General features: G+C 42.8%; 1 long non-coding RNA gene across 1 annotated transcript; it reads right to left on the bottom strand.

Annotated features, from left to right (window-relative positions):
* Nucleotides 1–16,637: 16,637 nt before the first annotated feature.
* On the bottom strand, nucleotides 16,638–18,017 carry LOC117197166 (uncharacterized). The gene is made up of 2 exons (XR_004477691.2): nucleotides 17,673–18,017; nucleotides 16,638–16,982 (listed from the first exon to the last, which is right to left on the bottom strand). It is a non-coding gene; the product is annotated as an uncharacterized LOC117197166 (long non-coding RNA).
* Nucleotides 18,018–25,675: the final 7,658 nt, after the last annotated feature.

Genomic DNA, 25,675 nt, shown 5'->3' with positions numbered 1-25,675 from the left:
CTCTTAGAACTGCTTTTGCTGCATCCCATAGGTTTTTGGATCATTGTGTTTTCATTGTCATTTTTCTCTATGTATTTTTTGATTTCCTCTTTGATTTCTTCAGTGATCTCTTGGTTATTTAGTAACGTACTGTTTAGCCTCCATGTGTCTGTGTTTTTTCCTTTGTTTTCCCTGTAATTCATTTCTAATCTCATAGCATTGTAGTCAGAAAAGATGCTTGATATGATTTCAGTTTTCTTAAATTTACTGAGGCTTGATTTGTGACCCAAGATATCCTGAAGAATGTTCCATGCGCACTTGAGAAGAAAGTGTAATCTGCTCTTTTTGGATGGAATGTCCTATAAATATCAATTAAGTCTATCTGGTCTATTGTGTCATTTAAAGATTCTGTTTTCTTATTTATTTTCATTTTGGATGATCTGTCCATTGGGGTAAGTGAGATGTTAAAGTCCCCCACTATTATTGTGTTACTGTCGATTTCCTCTTTTATAGCTGTTAGCAGTTGCCTTATGTATTAAAGTGCTCCTATGTTGGGTGCATATATATTTATAATTGTTATATCTTCTTCTTGGATTGATCCCGTGATCATTATGTAGTGTCCTTCCTTGTCTCTTGTAACATTCTTTATTTTAAAGTCTATTTTATTTGATATAAGTATTACTACTCCAGCTTTCTTTTGATTTCCATTTGCATGGAATATCATTTTCCATCCCCTCACTTTCAGTGTGTATGTGTCCCTAGGTCTGAAGTGGGTCTCTTGTAGACAGCATATATATGGGTCTTGTTTTTGTATCCATTCAGCGAGCCTGTGTCTTTTGGTTGGAGCATTTAATCCATTCACATTTAAGGTAATTATTGATACGATGTTCCTATGACCATTTTCTTAATTGTTTTCGGTTCGTTTTTGTAGGTCCTTTTCTTCTCTTGTGTTTCCCACTTAGAGAAGTTCCTTTAGCATTTGTTATAGAGCTGGTTTGGTGGTGCTGAATTCTCTTAGCTTTTGCTTGTCTGTAAAGCTTTTGATTTCTCCATCGAGTTTGAATGAGATCCTTGCTTGGTAGAGTAATCTTGGTTGTAGGTTCTTCCCTTTCATCACTTTAAGTATATCATGTGACTCCCTTCTGGCTTGTAGAGTTTCTGCTGAGAAATCAGCTGTTAACCTTATGGGAGTTCCCTTGTATGTTATTTGTCATTTTTCCCTTGCTGCTTTCAATAATTTTTATTTGTCTTTAATTTTTGCCAATTTGATTACTATGTGTCTCAGAGTGTTTCTCCTTGGGTTTATCCTGTATGGGACTCTCTGCACTTCCTGGACTTGGGTGGCTATTTCATTTCCCATGTTAGGGAAGTTTTTGACTATAATCTCTTCAAATATTTTCTCTGATCCTTTCTCTCTCTCTTCTCCTTCTGGGACCGCTATAATGCGAATGTTGTTGCGTTTAATGTTGTCCTAGAGGTCTCTTAGGCTGTCTTCATTTCTTTTCATTCTTTTTTCTTTATTCTGTTGCACAGCTCTGAATTCCACCATTCTGTCTTCCAGGTCACTTATCCGTTCTTCTGCCTCAGTTATTCTACTATTGATTCCTTCTAGTGTAGCTTTCATTTCAGTTATTGTATTGTTCATCTCTGTTTGTTTGTTCTTTAATTCTTCTAGGTCTTTGTTAAACATTTCTTGCATCTTCTCAATCTTTGCCTCCATTGTTTTTCCGAGGTCCTGGATCATCTTCACTATCATTATTCTGAATTCTTTTTCTGGAAGGTTGCCTATCTCCACTTCATTTAGTTGTTTTTCTGGGGTTTTATTTTGTTCCTTCATCTGTTACATAGCCCTCTGCCTTTTCATCTTGTCTATCTTTCTGTGAATGTGGTTTTTGTTCCACAGCTGCAGGACTGTAGTTCTTCCTGCTTCTGCTGTTTGGCCTCTGTTGTATAAGGCTATCTAAGAGGCTTGTGCAAGTTTTCTGATGGGAGGGACTGGTGGTGGGTAGAGCTGACTGTTGCTCTGGTGGGCAGAGCTCAGTAAAACTTTAATCCGCTTGACCGCTGATGGGTGGGGCTGGGTTCCCTCCCTGTTGGTTGTTTGGCCTGAGGCAACCCAACACTGGAGCCTACCTGGACTCTTTGGTGAGGCTAATGGCAGACTCTGGGAGGGCTCACGCCAAGGAGTACTTCCCAGAACTTCTGCTGCCAGTGTCCTTGTCCCCATGGTGAGCCACAGCCACCCCCCCACCTCTGTAGGAGACACTCCAACACTAGCAAGTAGGTCTGGTTCAGTCTCCCGTGGGGTCACTGCTCCTTCCCCTGGGTCCCAATGCACACACTACTTTGTGTGTGCCCTCCACGAGTGGAGTCTCTGTTTCCCCCAGTCCTTTCAAAGTCCTGCAATCAAATCCCACTATCCTTCAAAGTCTGATTCTTTAGGAATTCCTCCTCCTGTTGCCAGAACCCCAGGTTGGGAAGCCTGATGTGGGGCTCAGAACCATCACTCCAGTGGGTGGAATTCTGTGGTATAAGTGTTCTCCAGTCTGTGGGTCCCCCACCCAGCAGTTATGGGATTTGATTTTACTGTGATTGTGCCCCTCCTAACATCTCATTGGGGTTTCTCCTTTGTCTTTGGATGTGGGGTATATTTTTTGGTGAGTTCCAGTGTCTTCCTGTCAATGATTGTCCAGCAGCTAGTTGTGATTCTGGTGTTCTCACAAGAGGGAGTGAGAGCACATCCTTCTATTCTGCAATCTTGGTTCAGGGTCCCTGATTCACTTTGTTATAAAGCAGAAACTAACACACGATTGTAAAGCAATTATACTCCAATAAAGATATTAAAAAAATATAAAATGGGAGCTTGGGAGAAAGGTAGGGAGAGAAGCTAAAAAGAAGAGGGTCCTCCATAAACAAATGAAAATTTGGGGTCCCTTGTACCCTGTGCTGTCTCTTTACTTTCTCCTTTCTGGAATGTGTCACTGCCTCTCATCAAAGAGCAAGATTGTGCCTGGGTCTCCTCACCCCCAGGAGTAGTAGGCTGCCTTAATTGAGCTGAAATGTATAATGTCACAGGCATTGGCAATAATTAAGGATAAAGTAGACATCTGTGTCTTCAGAAAATAATACATATGCATACTGCTCTTAATTTCAAACTAATAACAACGTCATGCTGATATGATTAATGCCTCATTTATTAGGTCCAGTGGGAAATGAACTGTTCTACATAATGGATTCTCCCAGGTTCCTGGAGCCTAAAATTTGGGGAATCAAATCATTTAAACATTTCTCATTGGTATGGAACTCTTTCTAAATATATGGTAGCATTCTCTATTTTTCTAAACAGAACTGACCCAACATAATTTATTTACCCTTCGTAAGGACAGAACCATTTCTGTCATTACATACCCAGTACCTGGTGGTGTACTCAGGGTCCCAATATACATTTGTAGAACAAATAAATAATTATAACCTCCAATACTGAACTTTGATGTCGAAAAGTAATGAACTCTTGTGCCTTGGAATTATAGAGAGCTATTTGCCCTTACCTCAGACTATGTTTCTTGCATTTTTATTTGTGCTTTTATAATTCTTCTTTCTGCTCCCTCATCATAAAGCTGCCAGCTTCTTGCTTCTGTTTCCAAAAGTTCCTCCCTCCCCCATTAATGCACTGATTCTAATCTGCTGTACAGTAGAATTAAACTTATTATGTTATGCCGGAAATAAAAGGAAATAGTCTCTAAGAGAGTGGATTTTTTGATGCCCATGTTGGTCACCCAAAGGCCTTTTTTGTTCCCTTCTGTTTTCTCAGCGGTGTTTCAGAAGGCTGCATCTGCTGGATGAGTGACTCCCAGGTAAGTCAAGCATTACCAGAAGAGCTATGATAGAAACTCATGGTAAATGAGTCTTACATGGGCTAGAACCTCAAACCTTGTCATCCAGGAAAAGAATGCTTCTGATCATAGGATCTGACATCTAAATTAACTGGTTCCTCCACCTTTGTGAATCAAAACCAACAGAAGTCACACCCCAGACAACGAGGGGGGCCCTGATATGCTACATAATTCCTCAAAATTCAGAAGTAAACCAAATCTTCCATTTGCTGGTGCTTTTAGTCTACTAGGCTTTCCCTCCCTGGGTCCTGGAGGTTCCAAATTTATTGTGTCATCAGTCCAGCAGGATTGAGCATTTCCCAGAGTTTCCACAGAATTGAGAGAATCTCTACTTTGTGTGAAAACACAAAACGGATGAAAAGCAAATGGGTGAAAATCCTGATTTTGAGTTTACCAAGAAATCATTTAGCTTTCAATAACACATTCTTTCACTCACAAAGAGTTCAATGAAGACAGAAGAGAACTGGTCCAAAATAGTGAGGGAGGAAGTGAGATTAGCATCACACTTGTTGTAGATCACAGCCTTGTTGTGCCTCAAATACCATCTTGGTTCCAAAGCAAACTGGTCAAGGCATGAGTTTTCTTCCCCCTCCATGGTCTGGTTTAGGGCCAGAGAATTTCTTATTATTTGGAGAATGTAAGGGAAGGGCCAGGATGCAGAACTCAAGCTTCTGCCCTGTGTCAGCAGCTGCCCCACCAGGGGACCCTGAGCTGGCTGTCTTAGCACTTTTGGAGTCCAATTCTCAGTCTATAAAGGGAGTGACAATTGTACCACTCTGCTCCCAGGATGGTGTGAGACTTTGTTAATTGGTGTTTGGAAAAGCTTATACCGTTGGATGAAAGCATTTACAAGTTTTGAGCTCTGTTCTTAGCTGAGTCTCTGTACAGTTGGATTGTCTCGACTATGGTAAATGGGACTTCTATAATTTCCCTCTGGAGAACTAATTCTATAACCCTAAGAGTGTCATGGTGAACAGATACATTTACAAACCTCTTATGTTTCCCTCGAACTCATTTTTCATCTCATAGATGATCAACACAAACTCCTTAAACTGTAAGAAAAATTCTTTAAAAGATTTTAATTCTAAAAATATGTGGTATAAACTGGATTTTTCTAAATCAAATCGTGGATTGAATGCAGGAGTAAAATTTTGCTTGCTAAAAATTTTTAATTTTGACTCTTTTAGAAATGATTATGTTTTTCAAAGTGAATAGCTACCTTCTGATATTATCTTTTTTTAACAGCTTTATTAAGGTATAAATGATGCGCAATAAAGTACACTGTTTAAACTGTACAATTTGAAAAGTTTTAACGAGGATATATGCCCGTGAAACCATCACCCCAATCAAGATAATGAACATACCCATCAACCCCCAAACTTTCCTTGTGCCCTTTTGTAATCCCTCACTGTTTCCCCTTCCCCCAGAGTTTGCATTTTCTAGAATTTTATATTAATAGAATCAAAAAGCATGTGCTCTCTTTTGCCTGGATTCTTTCATTCAGTGTAACTATTTTGAAATTTATTCCATGTTGTTGGGTCTACCATAGTTCGTTCCTTTTTATTGCTGAATAGTATTCCATTGTATGCGTATAACACATTTGCTTATCTCTTCGCATATTGATGGATGTTTAGGTTGTTTCCACTTTGGGGCTATTGTGAATAAAGCTGTTATGGACATTCATGTACAAGTTGTTGTCTGGATATATCCTTTCACTTCTCTTGGCCAAATACCGAGGTGGAGAATGGCTAGGTCATATGGTACAATATTATCTTCTGAGTAGATCCTAAATAAATAGAGATTGTGTTTGGAGAAAAGCAGGATACATGTGAACTCCTACCTATAGTTCTCTTGATGCCTGTAAGTGTTTATCATGGAACCAAAAACAAAAAAATCATACCTTCTTTTTCTTTCCTTGTATTATGATAATGATAGAAAGCATTTGCTTTTGTGTTACACAAGGGGATTTACAAAATGCCTTTGCATATATTATCTTAACATGTCCTATTAACAAATAATTTCTTCTTCTGTTTCTCCAATTCACTCCAATTGATTACTCTCCCTACACAACAGTAACATCTCCAAGACTGAATAAAATATTCTAGATGTGTTCTCAAAAGAACTACATGTTCCTATGACTAAGTCGCTTTGCTGTGCACCTGAAACTATCACATTTGCTATATTGACATTGATAATCGGCTATACACCAATACATAATAAAAAGTTTTTTTTAAAAAAAGAGCTACATGTTCAAATTGCTTTTGCTCCCTTGTTTCTCAAACTCTAGGTCATGTCCCCTTACCAAAGGCTACATTGTCCCAACCTCAAAAGTGAGTCAGCAAGATGTAGACCAGATCCCCCATATGCCTGCTCTTGGCTGCTGTCTTCTTTCTCTCTCATTTCCATGTCTGTAGAGACTCATCAATCCCTAACGCTGCAGTTTTTATCTTACAAACTTCATATCTGGACTCTAACTCATTCACAGATATCTCCACTAAGAAGATACAGAAACTGCAATCCCCAAACCCTGGATCATCTTACCATGTTGTTTAAGTTAGAAAATAGTATTATTTGGGAGATGCTGTCAAAAACTAGCCTTGCATGTTCACTCTTTTATGCCAGAAATCATTCTACTCAATTGTTGTAGAAAATTTTAGTGACAACTTTAGAATCATCACTCCAACAATCTCATCCACTCTCTCTCCATCCCCTTCTGCCCTACCTTCTGCTTTTTTGCTGCCGTTTCTCTCTTCACTCTTCCAATTTCTTCTAAGGTTTGGAGAAAACTCAAAGACTATAGGAGAGAATTCTAAAAAGAGTGTTTGGCTTTGGGACAATTGGTTTCCCCACTGCAAAAGCTATATTATATTCCTCCCTACACAAAAATATAATTTAATGTCGATTTTAAACTTTTTAAATAGAACTACCAAAGCACTGAAAATATGGAATTCAAAAAGTAATATTAGGGAACTTCCCTGGTAGTGCAGTAGTTAAGAATCTGCCTGCCAATGCAGGGGACATGGGTTCAAGCCCTGCTCAGGGCAGATCCCACGTGCTGCAGAGCAGCTGAACCCGTGGACCAAAACTACTGAACCTGCGCTCTAGAGCCTACAAGCCACAACTACTGAGCCCACGTGCCACAACTACTGAAGCCTGCGTGCCGAGAGCCCGTGCTCCGCAACAAAAGAAGCCACCCCAATGAGAAGCCTATGCACTGCAATGAAGAGTAGCCCTCGCTCACCGCAACTAGAGAAAGCTATGCACAGCCACAAAGACCCAACGCAGCCAAATAAATAAATAAATAATTTTTTTTTTAAGTGAAAATATTTCTGCTTAAAAAAAAAAGGTAGGTCTTCCCTGGTGGCGCAGTAGTTGAGAGTCCGCCTGCTGATGCAGGGGACACGGGTTCGTGTCCTGGTCCGGGAACATCCCACATGCCGAGGAGCGGCTGGCCCATGAGCCATGGCCGCTGAGCCTGTGCATCCGGAGCCTGTGCTCCACAGCAGGAGAGGCCACAGCAGTGAGAGGCCTGCGTACCACAAAAAAAAAAAAAAAAAAAAAAAGGTAATATTAGATTGGGAGATGTCTTCCTAAGCAAACATAACACTTAGAATGAAAAAAGAAAATTATTGATAGATTGACTATGTAAATTTTCCATTTCTGTATGTGAAAGATATCATAACAAAGTTAAAAATTAAGAGGCAGCTTGGGAGAGAATACTTACAATATATATATAAGGGGAAAGATTGTTACTCTTTTTTTTTTTAAACAATGAAACATGCAACACCTTTAATTTACTTTATTTTTGGCTGTGTTGGGTCTTTGTTGCTGCACGTGAGCTTTCTCTAGTTGCAGCGAGCAGGGGCTATGTTTTGTTGCGGTGCGCGGGCTTCTCATTGCGGTGGCTTGTCTTGTTGCACAGCATGGGCTCTAGGCGCTCAGGCTTCGGTAGTTGTGGCACGTGAGCTCAGTAGTTGTGGCCCGTGGGCTCTAAGGCACGTGGGTTTCAGTACCTGTTGTTCATGGGCTTAGTTGCTCTGCGGCATATGGGATCTTCCCAGACCAGGTATCGAACCCGTGTCCCCTGCATTGGCAGGCGGATTCTTAACCACTGCACCACCAGGGAAGTCCCAGATTGCTACTCTTAATATATAAAAAGCTCCCTACATTGTATTGTACCCTTAAGATTTGTGCATTTTACTGTATGTAAATTTTACTTCAAAAAATAGAAAGGACTGTAAATGAATATCAAAGTCTGTTATTGATAAACCTCTGGAGTATTTAGTGTATGGATATCAACAACTTAATTTTGAAATGCACAAAAATAAGGTGGCTTGATAAATGAATAAAGGGATGGATAGATGGAAAGATAAGTGATAAAGTAAGTATAGCAAAATGTTAAGTATCAAGTCTAGATGGTGGGTGTGTGGATGTCTACTACACAATTCTTTCAACATGTCTGTATGCTTAAACTTTTTCATAATAAAATGTTGGGGGAAAGTCCTTAAAAAGGAATAAGAAAATACATGTAACTCCTAAGAAGAGTAAACAAGGAAATTTACAGAAATAATTTCTTTGAAATAAAGAAAAACAAATGGACAAATAAAACAGGATGTTCAATCTCACTTGGAATCAGCAACAACTTATAAAGCTTGATAACATGCAACAGAAATATATACACATGGGAAAAAATATATGTGTAAGGACATTTATTGATTTTTTTGTTTAATATAGAAAAATTTTTTAAAAGAAAAGAAAGGGGAAAAAAAAGAAAAGAAACAAGCTGAACACCCCTCCCTGGGGAAATGTTTAAATTAATGACAATGTGTCCATGGTACAGAACCTTAGGCAGCAGCACAGAAGAGTGAGGTAGCTTAGGGTGTACTGACATGAGATCTCCAAGGTCTATTGTTCATTGGAAAAATGAACATCACAGAGAGAATTGTATAAAATGACCATTTACATTAAAAAAAAAAACAATAGAACTATGAACGTATGAAGATGCACAGAAAAAAAAATGTCCCAAAAGATGGTCAATCTCTGATTCATCTTAGGAAACAGTGAAATTGGAGGGAGGGGAAAAGACATTAGAAGGACATTTAAGCTTCTACCCTGTAGACTCCCATCTTACCCGGACTTTTTACAACAAGTAAGCAATACTTTGGTAACTTTTTAAATTACCTAAATTGATCCAAGATGCTAGTAATGACTCTTATCTAAATATTCCTAAAACACCCTGTGGAAGTTGCAAAATTCGGACAAGAATCCACATATTTTTCCTGCCTAACATCAAAAGCCTGGAGTCTTGCAGACAAAACATCTGGTGATCTTTTAAGGGATTTTTCTTTTCTTTTCCTCTGAATGTCTTAGCATTCACGTCTATTAAGCCAAATGGTCACAAGCCTATAAACCATGTGAAAGTTCTTTCTTCTCCCAATTACTTCGCCCGAGGGTTTAACCCAACCCTGGACACAGAGCCTGATCCCAATAGAAGCTCCGTTGAGAGAAAAGCGTTCTTAAATATAATGGAACGTATTCTGAGCTAAATGCCAAAGAGTAGATGGGTCAGGGAGGGGGAATTTTACAAAAACACTGCAAGCCAAAGGAAAGAGAGGCAAAGATGATATGTGAGAAGAAACAGAAAGAAGATGGAAGTAGAGAGAGCAGAGAGTGAGGAAAGGGTTTTGATTTTAAAGGTTGAAACATTCTGATCCGTGACAGAATTCAAGAGGAATTTCACCACCTAGGCTCACATGTGTATTTGCACATATGGTTCCATTCAGGAAACCAGAAGAGACTTTCTGGAGGCAGACAGAATGGTAAATCATTTAAGTGAAGTTTCTAGCTATGCAGATATGCAGACATGGGTAGAGGAGCAGAAGAGCTGAGTTGGGATACACTCTCTGAAAGATTATATGCCCATGACGAACAGGCTCCCGCCCACGAAGACCCTCAGAGCTTTCCACAAATATTTTGTCATGAGTAGGGAGGACATTCAGCTTCTTGCCCCTCTGTGACTTCTCTGGTGCAGACTAGATGGCTTGCATCTGGAATCCAGCAAAAATACCTGTGTCCAGGTGAAGAGGTAATGTAACCGGTACCAGAATGCCATTCCCAGAGCACGTGTCTCATTACCTCTGCTGAAGGAAAAACTCCCCCTGTACTTTTGAGGGAGGCAGGGGTGCCCTGGTCATTATGTCCTCATGTTAAACCTCAGTTCACTCAACACACATGTACTGGGGACTTAATTAATGCCAGACACTGCTCTTTGCCGTGGAAACGCAGAAATGAGTGGCACGACCCTCTCCCCAGAAATCTCACAGTCTGCTGGGTAAATATTTACAATACAATGGGTGTTTGTAAAAGGTACAGTGCCAGTACAAAGTCAACAGAGATCAACTGCTGGGGAAGGGAAGAGACAAGCCCAGTGTCACAGAAAGTGAGCACTGAGCTGCAGTTTTAAAATGAGTAGAAGCTCAAGAGAATGAGAAGATAAGCCAAAGACTGGGAGAAAATATTTGCAGAAGACATATCTGATGAAGGACTGTTATCCAAAATACACAAAGAACTCATAAAACTCAAGAATAAGAAAAGAACAACCTGATTAAAAAATGGACAAAAAATCTTATCTGACACCTCCCCAGAGAAGATATACAGATGGCAAATAAGCACGTTAAAAGACGCCCCACATCATATGTCGTCAGGGAAATGCAAGTTAAAACAACAATGAAGTACCACTACACACCTATTAGAATGGCTCAAATCAAAAACTGACAACACCAAATGCTTGCAAAGATATGGAGCTAAAAGAACCCTCATTCATTGCTGGTGGGAATTCAAAATGGTACAGCCACCTTGTTTTTTTGTTAGTTTGTTTTGTTACTTGTACTTTGCTTCATTTATTGAGGTTTTTAGCTGTGTTCATGAAAGCCTCTGTGAAACTTGGTGCAAGTATAGCAGAACTGAGGAGAGGGCCATTCTCCTAGCCTGTCACCACTACACCACAGCCCACAGGTAGAGCCACTTTGGATGACCGTTAGGCAGATCCTTATAAAACTAAACATACTTTTACCAAATAATCCAGCAATCACAGTCCTTGGTGTTTACCCAAAGGAAGTGAAAATACATGTCCACCCAGGAACCTGCACACAGATGTTTACAGCAGCTTTATTCATAATTGCCCAAACCAGGAAACCACCAAGATGTCCTTCAGTAGGTGAATGGAGAAACAAAGTGTGGTACATCCAGAAAATGGACTATTATTCAGCACTGAAAAGAAATGAGCCATCAAGCCATGAAAAGACATTGAGGAACTTTTAAATGCATATTAGTAAATGAAAGAAGCCCATCTGAAAATCCTACATACTGTGTGATTCCAACAATATGATATACTGGAAACGGTAAAACTAGAGACAGTAAAAAGATCAGTGGTTGCCTGGGTTTGGTGGAAGAGAAGGATGAATAGGCAAAGCACGGAGGATGTTTTAGGGCTGTGAAACTACACTGTATGATTCTACAGTGGTGGATACATGTCGTTAGACATTTGCCAAAACTCATAGATTGTACAACACCAAGAATGAACCCTAATGTACACTATGGACCTTGGGTGATAATGATATATCAATGTTGGTTCATCAGTTATAATAAATGTACCATTCTGGTGTGGGGCATTGATACTGGAGGAGGCTAGGAAGGGAAAGCATGGAGTATATGGGAACTCTCTATAACTTCCACTCAATTTTGCTGTAAATCTAAAACTGCTCTAAAAAATAAAGTCTATTTAAAAGGAAAAAAATGGGACTTCCTGGTGGTCCAGTGGATAAGACTCCACACTCCCAATGCAGGGGGCCCAAGTTTGATCCCTGGTCGGGGAACTAGATCCCACATGCCTACCTCAACTAAGAGTTCGCATGCCTCAACTAAAGATCCCGCATGCTGCAACAAACACCTGGCTCAGCCTAAATGAATAAATAGTTTAAAAATAAATAAATAAAAGGGGGCTTTCCTGGTGGTGCAGTGGTTGGGAGTCCGCCTGCCGATGCGGGGGACGCGGGTTCGTGCCCCGGTCCGGGAAGATCCCACGTGCCGCGGAGCGGCTGGGCCCGTGAGCCATGACCGCTCAGCCTGCGCGTCCGGAGCCTGTGCTCCGCAATGGGAGAGGCCGCAACAGTGAGAGGCCCGCGTACCGGAAAAAAACAAAAAGAATAAATAGATAAATGTCCTGAGATTTCAACAACAACAAAAATGATAATTATATTTGATGAGTTGGGGAAAGGCAGATTATGAATGTAAAGCACTGAGCCTTGAGAAGAGTACATTGTAAATTCCCAGTACACGTTGGCTGTTATTACCATCCTCCTCTGCTTCGCCGTCCCCCTCATCATTAACAGCATTCCAGAAAGGGGGAATGTGTTTAAGGCACAGAGACAGAAAACCACACAAAGCTGTTGGGAGTTCGCAAACAGTGTCACGTCTCTGGTTCACCTGAATGGGGGCAAGAGGAGGAGACCACCCAGGTCTTGCCGAGCCATGATTACCCCCAAAGAACTTGGGGCTTCATCCCGAACCTAAACAGGGATAGCCTTCAGCAAGAGAGTCCATGAGATCTGGAAGATTGGCGAGGGGAGCCAGCCCTGGGGCTGCTGCCATGGTCTAAGAGAGGAATTATGCTCTTCTGAGTCAAGTAGCAGGGGTGAGAGCAGTGGGAATGGAGGCTGAAGTGGTAGGACGGATAGACTTTTGAGACCGCTTAGACGTTAGAGGTGAGGGAGAAGAAGAGAGAGGCAGCTAGGATGGTCTTGGGTTTCTGGTTTTGGTGAACAAGAATGATGGGGTCAGTAAGGGGAGGCACGGGTTGGGACAGGGCAGTGAGATGGGGGGAAGTGAGCAAAGGGCATAAGAGTTCTCTGCTCTTGAGCACTTCCTGGATGGGCGTGGCCATCATGGTACCACTGATGATGGACAGAGGCAGAATTTAGGAAGCAGTGAACATGGTCCTGCCACTCTGCGAGGCTTCTGCCTGCATCATCTCATTTAATCCTTCCACCAACTTTATGAAAGAGATATCGTCATTATCCATTTTTTTTTTTTACAGAGGAGGAAACTGAGGCTTCCAAACTTGCCTACAGTCACACAGTAAGTGGTGGAGCAGAGATCTACACACTTGTCTCCTTGACTGCAAAACCCCACATCTCCTAAACCAAAACACTCCACAGACGCGGTGAATCAAAATCACCTCTGGCCCTTTCTCCTCCGTGTGACCTAGAGACACGTGGCCTTGTCTTCCCAGCAGAGCCAGTCCCCATCTGGATGCATAGCTAGGAGAGAGAGCTCCCTCCCCTTAGGTGGGGACCCCTGGGCATGGTGCAGCCTGCACAGCTGAACATGGGGTCCCTGTGCCCCATTTCCTAAGCACGGTTCCCTTGCTGTCCCCCTGGGGCAGGATAGGGCCCATCTGAGGACACCATAAATCCATGAAGACATTTCAGCAGCTCTAAGGGTCACGTTTCACTCTGGTTAAATGACACTTCCCAGAGGAGTGCTGCTTTTCTACACATACTGCTACTTCCCTTGCCTGGATGGGATGCACTGTCCTGGGAACTACATAAGCCCTGGCGACAAAGTGGGGTTTTTATTAAAAAAAAAAAAAAAGTAGAACTAGGGGTAAAAATTGGACCAAGAAGAAATAAAAGATGGATGTATATTTGGCACCTTTGTAATGAAAACCTTTGGGACTGTGAAATTTGCTTTCCTCAGCAATGTGGAGCAATGAAAATTGCTGCAGTTAATTAATGGCTGTGACTTTTAGCATAGCAGTTTCCAAATGCCAGTCCTTGGGCCAAGTAAGTCCACGATGAAGTGTCACGGCAAGATGAAATGGGAAAAATAAGGGCAGTGCAATATGCCTGTGTAGGTGGAGACATATACTGTGTAGATTACATAAATTTATCCATGTCTGCATAACTTTTCCAATTGCCTTTCTTGGGAAGAACTCTCCATTCTTCTGAGACTATTATCTTCCAGTTTTGAGAGTACTTTTTACACTCCAAGCAGCAACGCCAAGATTCTGGAACAACTATTGCAGTTAGCAAACCTTGTTTAATCATTTAACCAACATTCATTAAACATCTACTGTCTGCCGAGCTCTGGGGATGTCCCGGAAAACAAGCTCTCACAGCGCTCACCCAGCGGAAAAGGAGGGTGCTGGTGATGTCATAAGGAGCAGAAGGAATACTGTGAAGGAGAACACAGGGTGTTACAGGAGCACATGCCGGGCAAACTGGCCTCACTGGAGCTCTGGGAAGGCTTCGTTGAGAAAATGGCATTTAGGCTGAGCCCTGCAGGATGAGTAGGAATTAGCTGGGTGAAGTGACCCTGAGTGGCAGCAAAGGATGAGGTATTTCTGAGGAATGGGGGAAAGTGAGTGAGGCTCACGTGCTAGATGACTGGCTATGTCGCAGGAGCACTTTACTGGTTTACATGTAGATAGTCTACGGCTAAGAAAGGAAAGGTCCCCTGCACAGGGTAAGCCAGAATCAGACCCATGCACCGTGTCTCCAAAAGATGCTCCCAACTGCTTGCAGCAAAGTCAAGTTACAAATGTGGGACTGCACGCTCGCACGCACTGTTTGATAGGTAAGTGTCCAATGAATAAGATGCTGTAACTAGTTGGCAAGGCTGGGCAATCAGGTCATTCTTCTGACCGCTCTGTGCCTTGTTTTTCCTTGTGTGTAAAATAAGAGGGTTAGACCGTACAAACTACTATATATAAAATAGATAAGCAACAAGGACATACTGTTGAGCACAGGGAATTATACCCATTATCTTGTAATAACCTGAAATGGAATATAATCTGCAAAAATACTGAATCACTATGCTGTACAGCTGAAACTAACACAATATTGTAAATCAACTATACTTCAATAAATAATTAATTGAATTAAATAAGAGGGTTGGATTAAATAAGCTCTAGGGTCTGCCCTGGGCAAACATTCCATAATGAGAAATGCAGAATAGCATTTGAAAATTGAGGTCAGGGTGGTAGGTGTTGCATGTGTGTTAGCAACAGTCCTCATCACAGCCCCATGAAATAGGTGTTGTTACTACCATTTTACAGATGAGAAACTGTGAGACAGAGAGCAAAAGTTCCAAGGTCATGCTCAAGTACACAGCAGATCCAGGATTCAAACCCAGTTCTGTTTGATTCCCAAATCCACGCTCTCTCCATCAAACCGAGCACACTACCATCAAGTTTTACGATGCTCTATGATTTAGCGGTTGCTGCATCAGTATTCTTCAGCCTGGCATTCAGAGTCTCTTCTGTGCCACTCTTCCCCTTGGCTCTAATCAGACTGGCCTCCGGGCTGGCCCAGTATCGCCATCACCCGGCAGCACTCTGCTCATGCTGTCCATCTTCGATCTCCCCATCACCTTCTCCCTCTCCCACTGGAATGAAATCAAGTGAGCAACTGGACGATGACCCAGAAACAAAACACACTGGACATGGTCGTACAAGCACATGGGAGGAGATGTTACAGGAGAGGATATCTGAAGCCCAACTAGGCCTTCAGAGTAGCCTTAGTAGAAGGAATGACAGCACTAAAGCTCTTGGTAGGCAGGTCACTGTCGGGAGTTCCTGCAACTGTGACAGCTGCACCAAGTACAGTGGGGTAGAAGACACGCAGATCCAGGCATGACGCTGACCCGGAGTGGCCCAGAAAATGGCAGGGGAATCCCTGAATTGGGTCAAGTACCAAGACAGGCACTTCAGCCATGAGAAAAACAAGGCAAGAAACACCACGAGAATGGAGCCCAAGGTTGAGACTTGGCTCCACAGGGCATAAAAGGAGCCCAATCATTGACGAGTGATGCCTTGTATGAGCCAGACCAGCAACAAAACTTCCCAAATTGGATGAGGGCTGGTCCCAGGTGTTGGAGCAAATCTGAGTCTGATATCTTGGACAGGGAACCAGTGAGACCATTTCAAGGATCTTGGCTGCCTTGGTTCTAATCCTATCCCTGAAGCTGACTAGCTGGGTAATCTTGAGACAGTAATGAGAGACAGTTCTCCTTGGGTCTCTCATAAGTTTGCATGTCTTATGAGAGAGGCACTGACTACTCTTTGTTCCAGATTTATCTTTTCAAAGACATTGGTATAATAAACAGCCTTGGAAGACAGAGTCTCCCTTCGGAACAAAACTCAAGGCTTTTACCCCCCATTATAAAAGACTTGGGTTCCCTAAGCTCAAGATTCCTCTTCTGTGATGAAACCCACTTCGTGTGCAGGTGTCATCTGGTCCACTTAGCATATTTTTCAACAAATTCTATTCCTTCCTTCCACCACCCATCTCAGAGAGGTGGTATAGGGATCATAAAAAGAACTCACTGTAAATGGTAATGTGCTCCATTATTATAATTATTATTAATAATACAAATTCTACAATTTTTTCAAGTCCCAGCTCATGTCTGGATCTCCATGATGACCTTCCCCAGCACTCTGGGACAGAGGCTAGTCACACAATCTATACATATTGTCAAACATTTTTATGCTTACTTCTTGAGTGTTATTTTTAACTCCTGGACTTTATTATTAGTGTTTGAGGGCAGGGACAATATCTCCCACCTCTTTTAGATCAGGCATCTACACTTAGCTTTATGGTAAAGGTGCCCAGTAAACACTTGTAAATTGATAAGTCACATACGTCACCATTCTACATACCTATTACCAGAAGAAGCATAAGAAAAGTCAATAGGAAGGAACGTTAATTTGTTTTTCATTAGTTTTACTGTCTCTGTGATACAAGTTTTGTAGCCTGGAGAGAGGGCAGGCTGTTCAAAACTGTCTGTGGGATGACAAGCCCATTGAACTTATCTGAAAGGCTGATTTAGCAGTTCATGTGTTCATAGGATTTTTACATCAAGGATATTATTAAGCACAGACTTAAGTATTTATATATGCAACGCAGAATACAATAATTCATATAAGTTCTTTCCAACAACTCATCATGTGGAACAGACCACCTGCCCACCCACAGGAAACCGTCAGGGTCAGACTTCAGAAGCCACATCTTCACACTGTTCCTGGGATCTCCGAGCCACAAGGTGTGTCACCTATTCAAAAAAGATGTTAATGGAATTAAGTTCTGAGCTATTATGGTCAGCAAGCAATAACTCTTATGAGCAAAAGCAAAACTAAGGCAATAAGAACCAAAATGAAGCAGATACAACAAATAGTTATCATGCTATTGACATCATTATACATGTTCAGGGTATCCAGTGAGTTTCTTTTCTCCGAGATACTTGTCCTGCAAGATGGGTAGAGGTACCTTGGTCACGGCCTGATCATCTAACAGCCATGCATCTCAGACACATGATTTATGAAGTGCTGAGAATGTTCTCTCAATGAGTTATGCTAAGATGCTAAATTGTTTCTTCAGGGTCACCAGTACAAATCCAAAATGCTACTGCCATTGGGTATGACAGTCCACAAAGTAATATGAGCCTATCATTTCACAAACCTGCAGAGGAAGATTTGCACTCCCCAAAAGTGCCCAAATGTGGAAGTCTATCAGTGTTAGAATCTGACATCGTGTCGGCATTTTCATCTCCTGTGAACAGAGAGAACTGAGAAGGTTCTACAAAGAGAATCCTCCTGTCCCCCTGTCCTGTGTTCTGGTCTGAAGTGTAGACCATCCTCCATGTTCCCTAACATGGATTTTTCAAAAACACCAGGATTCTCAGGGAATGTTACAACCTGTGAAATCATGTATGTAACATGACTGACTCATTATAAGGACTCACCGAATGTTAATTCACTGCTCTCTGTCCTTCTCCCTAAAGAAACCAGAAATTAGGAATAAGATTGTGCTACCAAACCCAAGAGAGCAGCGACAGAGACTACAGATCACTTCATCAAACGCTTCCTCCATCCCACCAGCCACGCGTGGGACAGAGGGCAAGAGGAAACCCAGGCACGTCTGTTGCCACTGGAGATGGGAACACACATCTTTGAAAGTCTGTGCTGTGAAGAGATTCTCCCAGATTAATAGATCCTAATCTTCCCAAGAGGTTCAGGTTATCCCTAGGCAGATGACACACCCTATTGAGAGTGTTCACGTGACCATCAGGAAATGGAATTTTAGCATCTCTTTCTTTCACCAGAGCATGAGGGATTTGCAATGTGATTGAATGCAGCCTTTGACCATTCACGGTTTTGCGTGTGACAACCTCTAAACCACCCACTATGTATGCTGTAGGGAAGCAAAATTTGCCACCCCAAAATATGCCTTTTGGGCCTGAGGATTCATTTAGGCTGATTATTTTTAAGAAACAGAAGACTCAGGAACTCTGACCTTCCCCATAATTTCCTAAAAGAATTTAGATAGAAGGCCTGTTCCTGGAACAGAGCTGTCACTAGAGGGATCTGCAGAGAGTAAGGGCTGAGTGTAGTGGGGAAGCTCAGCAGGGCCTGGGGATCAGAGTCCACTCTGTATCCCACTGTCTCTGGATGGCCCAGCAAACATTCATTTACCAAACATTCGCTTTACTAACTCCATGTGAATTGCTTTCCTCCCCTTCCAAATCCCAAACCCCTCTCCCCAACATTTTCTTTCGTCTTTAGCTGAAGGTAGTATCGAAGGGGAGGGCTTTGGCCAACATTGTGGTGAGTTGCCCCATTTCCCTGGGTCTCTCCCATGTATACTTGTTATTAAACTTTTGTTTGATTTTTCTCCTGCTAATCTGTTCCATGTCAATTTCATTCTTAGACCAGCCAGAAGAACCTAGAAGGGTGGAGGAAAACTTCCTCCCCAACAATGCAGTCACGCCCATGCAGGCGGCCAGGCCAACCATGCTGCCCAGAGCTGGGGCCAGAACAGACCTCCAGCACCTCCTTGATTAAGGAACTTTGCAGAGTTAATTAAAAATCAGAAACAATGGGACTGATTTCACAAACCAATATATCGTTGTTGTTTTTGCTTATGCCTAAGAGGTGAAATTCTAACCATGGGCAGGTCAAAACACTCTCTACATAAATTAAGTACAATTATGTCTGACTGCAGATACAGAAATATCAAGTATAAATAGCTGTGAGATCTTAAGATGAAAGGTCCAATTCTCTTTGCTGTTTGTGATGTGATTTTGCAGGAATCCCATGTTACTGCCCTTTTCCTCTTTTGGCCTGTACCTTCCTCTTCTCCCATCTGAGGAAATGGAGCTGGAAGGAGTGCTCAGAGCCTTTGTCCCTGGTTTGCCAGAAGGGAAGGAAAAAAAAAGAATGGAAAGGAGACTCTGGGTTGAGCTTTGAAATTTAAAGTTTACTTAGAATAAGCCCTTAAAGCCCAAACTTCAGATAACGAGCAATTACTACAGATAACGAGCTGTATCAGAATGACTTCTTGTACCTGCCATACAAATGTCCAGAGTTTTAATGATTGTTTTGGCTTCATTTACTCAAGGGCCTTGGAATTCTTTAACATGAAAGGCCCCAGGAGACAGAAAGGGATTAATGACAGGCTTTCCATGTTATTATCCTCCCACAGAGACACCTGCAATCTGGAAGGCAAAGGTGAGTCTCCAGCCTGAAGCACTCAGGTGAGTTGTAGTTTTTGCTGCTTCAGAAAAGTTCTCCAGGAGTGACCAACAGCACCAAGAAAAAAGGGCAGCAGAGAGGGTAACAGCACTTATAACGCTAATAGCATGGGGGAGACTTACCTGTCACCAGGGGCTCTCCTCAGCACCTTTGATTCCATCCTGACAACAGCAACATGATTTTACATTTTCCAGATGAGGAAACTGAGGCACAGAGATTAAGTAACTCGCTCGAGCTTAGACATCTTATAAGTGGTACAAGACAGGATTTGAATCTAAGTCTGAGTCTGGAAAGGAAGCCTCGACAGAAAGTCAGCCAAAACTATTTAATCCTGTGCATTTCGTAAAAGGCTTGACCAGCTCAGGTGACCTTTGGCCCCTGTTCCTCCTTCTGCACCTGTGGTCTCATCACTGATGCCTGCCCACCCTTGCCCACCATGTCCAAGAAAGTATGTGGAAAGAAGCTCAGGAAAATAAGAGGGTATCTGCTGAGCATCTGTTCCTCGGGTCTAAGAAGCTGCTGTGTCAGGCCGGGTTGAGAGATCTAATAGCTACCGGCAGAAGGAGAACTGCTTTTGGCTCCGGGCAGACACTTTCAAATACAGACAAGTGGAGCTCTTTCAGAAGAGCAGCCCGGAGGGCAAAAGCCCCGGCGACTACACCAAATAAGGAATTGCTGAAGGAACCAGAGAGATTTAGCCTGAGGAAGAAAAGACTCAGTAGACGGGAGAACTATCTTCAAACATCAATCTGTTCTTGTGGGAAGAAGGATGCGGTCCTGCCTGATGGCTCAACGGAGAGAATCTATACAAAGGCAAAGAAGCTGATTGCAGCCAATGCTCGGAGCTGTCCAGAGACTACTGCACTGCCGAAACCGAGCAGGACCCTGTGGGGCCCTCCTGGGTGCAAAAGACTTTCCATGTCTCAGTTTCTTGTTTGTAGGGGAAAGACCAGCCTCCTACCTTCTCTGCATTCCAAAGGGCAAATTCAAGCAGTTACTAATTATGGAAGTAAGGGAGGATGGAAACAAAGTCAAGAAACAATAGTGCAACGATGGGGCAGGATCCAGGCCCTCCTCAAGGGATATACATAAAAATATCTTTGAGTCCTTCTGCAGGAACTAAGGATCCCGCCCAGGAGGAGGATAGTAACTTTGGGCTGAGCACAAGTGCAAGATCCCTAGAGTACCACCCTGTTACCTCACCACCAACCAATCAGAAGAAAGTCACACACCCTGGAGCCCTCACTCCAAATGTGGCCTATAAAAGCTCTGCTCCAAAAACCATTGCAGAGTTCAGGTTTTTTTGAGCATCAGCTGCCCATTCTCCTTGCTTGGCCCTGCAGTAAAACTTTCTCTGCTCCAAACTCTGACATTTTGGTTTGCTTGGCCTCACCACGTGTCAACACACAAACTTGCATTCAACAACACTGCCTAGTCTTAGTAAAGGTACTTAAGTACAAACTAGAAGACCACTGGCATCCTCGTTAGTAATGCACCCTTTCACTCTCAAATGAGTCCTGGTTTGGGTCTAATTGTTAATAGAAGGGGGATCCCTTCCAGGGCCCAAGAGTGGGGTCTTGTCTAACACTCAGAAGTGAATTATCTGAGGAGACACGTGTACTGACAAAGCAAAAGACTTTATTGGGAAGGGGCGCCCAGGCAGAGAGCAGTGGGGTAAGAGAACCCAGGAGAACTGCTCTGCCACGTGGCTCACAGTCTCAGGCTTTATGGTAATGCGGTTAGTCTTCCTGGTTGTCTCTGGCCAATCATCTTGCCCATGCCCATATTTGGTCCAATTCAAGACCCTTCCTGGTGGTGCACACATCTCTCAGTCAAGATGGTTTCCAGCGCAAGGGTTTCTGGAAGGTTGGCAGGACATATTATGGGCTGGCGTCTCCTCCCTCCTTTTGGCCCCTCCCGAATTCTCCTGGCTAGTTTCCCAGCAGCAGCATCATGTTCCATATCAGGACCTCCTGTTGTGAGACAGCTCACACAAGCGGTTATTATCGCGCCTGGCCAAGGCAGGCAGTTTCAGTCAATGGTTCCCTAACAAAATTGCTGGTCACCAGAAGGAGGGAACAGAGCCCTTTGGCTCCCAGATAACTTGGGCAGGTTCCAAAACATTTCCAAGCTGTAATTTTTAAATTTGCATATACAACACTTTTTGAGATCATAATCCTATGAATGATTTGTAACTACGGGGATTATACTTCGTACCTACTTTTCCAACATTTCCATTGTGGGAATTGAGCCTATTCCTTCACAGACTTGCTCCACTTTCCTCTTTTTGTGAGTCCGCTGCCAGCAGAGAAAACAGTCCTGGAATGTTGTGCTGAATGGAAACGGCAGGAAAGCACTGTTTGACTTGGAATTCCCTAACGTGTGGCAGACAGGGTAGAGGACAGACTGGGCTCTCTGAACAGGGTGTTCTTTGGGGTCTAGGGAACTTGGTGAAAGAATCTGAGTTCAAAACAAATGGGAGGGAAGAGCAGAAGGGATGAGCAGGGACCAGCCTGGTGTCCCGATGTGCCTGGCGGAAAACAACGTTTGGGATACAGTTGCCTTTGCCACACGGCAGCACTGCTTTGTTTTCCTGTGTGCCTTTTTTTTTCTTAAGAAAATACATCACAAGCCTAGGGACTAAAATAGTAATATTTAATTATAGTGTATAGGGAGGGAGGAATTAAGAGAAAAAACAAGCAAAAAAGACAGAGTGAAAGACAGACTTATAAGAGACCTCAGTGAAAGAACATCACGTAGGAAGATGAAGTAGATAGATTTGCGTACAGTCTGGGTGCCAGGTCAGTGCTGCCTCAGTCAGGGGGCTAGAGCAGAAGCTCGCTGAAGTTTCCTTCTAGTTTATGATACTTTGTTTATTGCAAAGAGGAATTTCAGCTCCATGCAGTGTGAGAGAGCAGGGAGCATGCAGCTGGAGCCACCTTGCCCCTTAAATCCCCTCATCTCTTTGAGCCCCCAGGTCCACGTGTGTCCACATGAAACTCTTAAGACAGCGGTTTCCAAGGCCTCTACTGACTCTGAAGTTCAGTGATTCTGTGATTAAATTGTAAAGGAAGTTATAATTGCCCTGGTAATGTCTTTCTCCGGGTAAAGTGAGAAGTGGAGGGAGTAGCAGGAAGGGAATTTGTCCATGAGCGTCTTGGAGTATTTGTAAAAAGGAAAAGAGCCGATGAGAAATGTAAGCAGGGAAGCCTCTGGACTTTTCCAGAGGATCAATTACCTCTGTCTACTCACGTCTGATGATTACCAATGCGAGGGGCAAAAGCAATCTCAGATATACCCATCTCTTCTGGAAATTTCCTCAAAAAATGAGGTGATGGGTAGTAATGGTCACAACCGATAATGTCCCTTCTCCTGAGGGGCCTGGGGAGACATAATTGACCTATGACGCATCAGCCAACGATTTTGTCATTGGCCAGGTCAAGTGTCATACTCCACGGATGAGGCGTACAAGTGGGTCACTCAACCCCAAGAGTTAAAGAAAAGACTCTGGAAGGAGAAGTCTGGACAAATGTGGAAATACTTATAGAAGACTCTGGAAGCACCAGGAAGCCGGAACAGTGGGGGAATGGTAACCCTCCCACAAAGAAATTCTGTTCTGGGGTCCTCGACTGCACACCAAATACAGCCAGTTGCTGTCTAAATGTCTGCTCGTGGCCGCAGGCAACTCTGGGCAGAACAGCGACTGGTCAGTGCTGACAAATGAGTGCTGGAGCTGGGGGAACGGATTCATGCACACCTCCTGCTTCTGGAGAGCCAGGTTTGGGCCCTGGTGGCTTTGGAGAAATTGACAGCACAGTCTGTGAGCTGGAGGATGAGGGCCACTAAGGGGGCGCAGCCCCTGAAGTGCTCTGGACAGCAGCCTCTCCTGGAAGCCAGTGGAGTGAGTACTCGGTGCTTCAGATGTAGCTGACTGTCATCTCTGGGCAAGAAGCCACCAAAAGGTGCCCGTAGGGGGGGTGACATCATAATAGTACCCGTGTGTACCCAATCCCGTGTATCGGTGTGCATAGCTTTTACGTATGCTTTCTCATCGGTGCTTAGGACAACCCCATGAAGCAAATAGAACTGATATTATCACCCATTTTACCTTCTTTTATATTTTTTAAAATTAATTTTTATTGGAGTATAGTGGCTTTACAATGTTGTGCCAGTTTCTGCTGTACAGCAAAGTGAATCAGCTATATGTGTACATATATCCCCTCTTTTTTTGGATTTCCTTTCCATTTAGGTCACCACAGAGCACTGAGTAGAGTTCCCTGTGCTATACAGTAACTTCTCAACCCCTGTTTTCAAAATAAGAAAATTGAGGCTCAAAGTGACCTAATGACACACTCCAGCTCCCACAGCTAGGAAGTATCAGAGCCTAGACTTTGGCGTCTAAATTAATGTAAGCCACTACTTCAAAAGAGAAAGCAAGGAGTCATAACCAGCCCTCTGGGCTTTGCTTCAGAATTTACTTTCGTTCATACCGCTGTGGATGGAAGCCCCAGGGAGAAAAGCATGTGCGCTCTCCTGAATAAGAGGCTCCCAGTCCTGGCACATCATTAGCATCTCCCCTGCTCCATGTCCCCTACGCGCAATGCCCCAGAATCACGCTGGGTGGAAATGTGAACCATTCCTGCCATGCCCCAACACCGATTAGTACTTAATGTATGGAACACCCACGCCGTCCTCACCAGGGCCCACCCGGCTCAATGGCCACGGAGAAAATGCTGTCTTTATTCTCAAGGAATTTACAGTCTTAGGAAGTAGAAGAGGCATATCGAGTTACACATGGAGCAAAAGGCTTCACAAAATGCCAGGATTAGTAGAAATACCTGAAGTCGAAATATAGGTGGACAATGTCTCAACTGGGGAAACATCATTGGGGCTTGGTCGTACTTCTATGTCTAAAGCTAATCGCCCGAACAAGCATATTTGCCTTTGCTCACTGTCATTAATAAATAAAAATGCATTTGCATACTTCACAGGCATGCTTAGATTTTGCGAGCCTTGTACCAACTACTACTGCTACTATCAGTAAGACGATGCACAGTTCCTTTTAACCTTTTAAATCCTTTGTATGTCAATTATGACTCAATATAATCAGAGCTTCTATGGATGAGATGTTTACTCTATGCCTGGCACTATTAAATACTTTGTACTTGTTATCTCGTTTAATTTCCTCTAAGACCCTATGAAGTAGCTAGCTGCTACTATCTCCACAGTTCAGACTCAGAAACTAGACTGGATTTTGAACTTTGAACCAGACTAGCTCAAAGCTCTCTAAGTGGAAAAAGTAGATTAGAACCAAGATATGTCTAAATCCAAAGCTCTTGAGAAGTTCACATTTCCTCATTTTAGCTTTACGACATCCTCATGGAATAAGTAGGAAAGATTTTATTAACCCCATTTTAGAGATGAGGAAACAGGTTTCTTCAAAGTTTCAATGACTTAACCTAAGAGTTTTGGCACTAACCCTTCAATTCCATTCTACCTACCATCCATCCCGTCATCTTTATATAGTGCCAGCAACTACTTACATCAAGAGGGAAAGCCAGAATATTATAATTGGCTTGGAGACTGAAGTAACAGCTGCATTTTTTAACCATGCATTTTTTAAACTGTTCTTTGCCACATGGGTAATATCACCTCCAAATGTTCAAATTCTACCCGTTACCCAGTAGAGAATGCAGATGGTTTAGAATCTTCACAGCCAAGATAGAAATGACCTACATTCAAGAAAACTCCTGTCCTGGACTCTCTCAAAGTCACATGATACCAGAGACAGTTGGAAACCTAAGCAGACTTAGTTATGTTGGAATCACTGATGACTCCACCAACTCCAAATTCCACTGGAATTCCTGTCCTCGAGCCCTGTCAATTCTGTTTGCCTCCATGGAGATTCACCTTCTCTGAACTTCTGCCATATTTGCTAATCACCCCAGTAAGCTGGGCAAAATGTGTGTCCAGGCTGTGCTTGCATAGAACTCCCCTTAGATCTGCCATCCTACCATAACTTATCAGAAAGTCATGAATCATCATCTGTAAAGTCACATCCTCAAGGTCATCCTCATCAGTAAAATAATACTAATAAACCTACCTGGTTGCATTATGGGGATTAAATGAGACAATGAACCAAATTAATGATGAGGAGTTTAAGTGCACTAAATTTTATTAAGGGGAGTATGACTAATAAGTACATGCAATTGGA

The sequence above is a fragment of the Orcinus orca genome, chromosome 11, assembly GCF_937001465.1.
Source record: "Orcinus orca chromosome 11, mOrcOrc1.1, whole genome shotgun sequence".
Classification (NCBI taxonomy): domain Eukaryota; kingdom Metazoa; phylum Chordata; class Mammalia; order Artiodactyla; family Delphinidae; genus Orcinus; species Orcinus orca.
The sequence above is the reverse complement of the archived record's forward strand: the minus strand, read 5'-3'. Positions and strand labels throughout refer to the sequence as shown.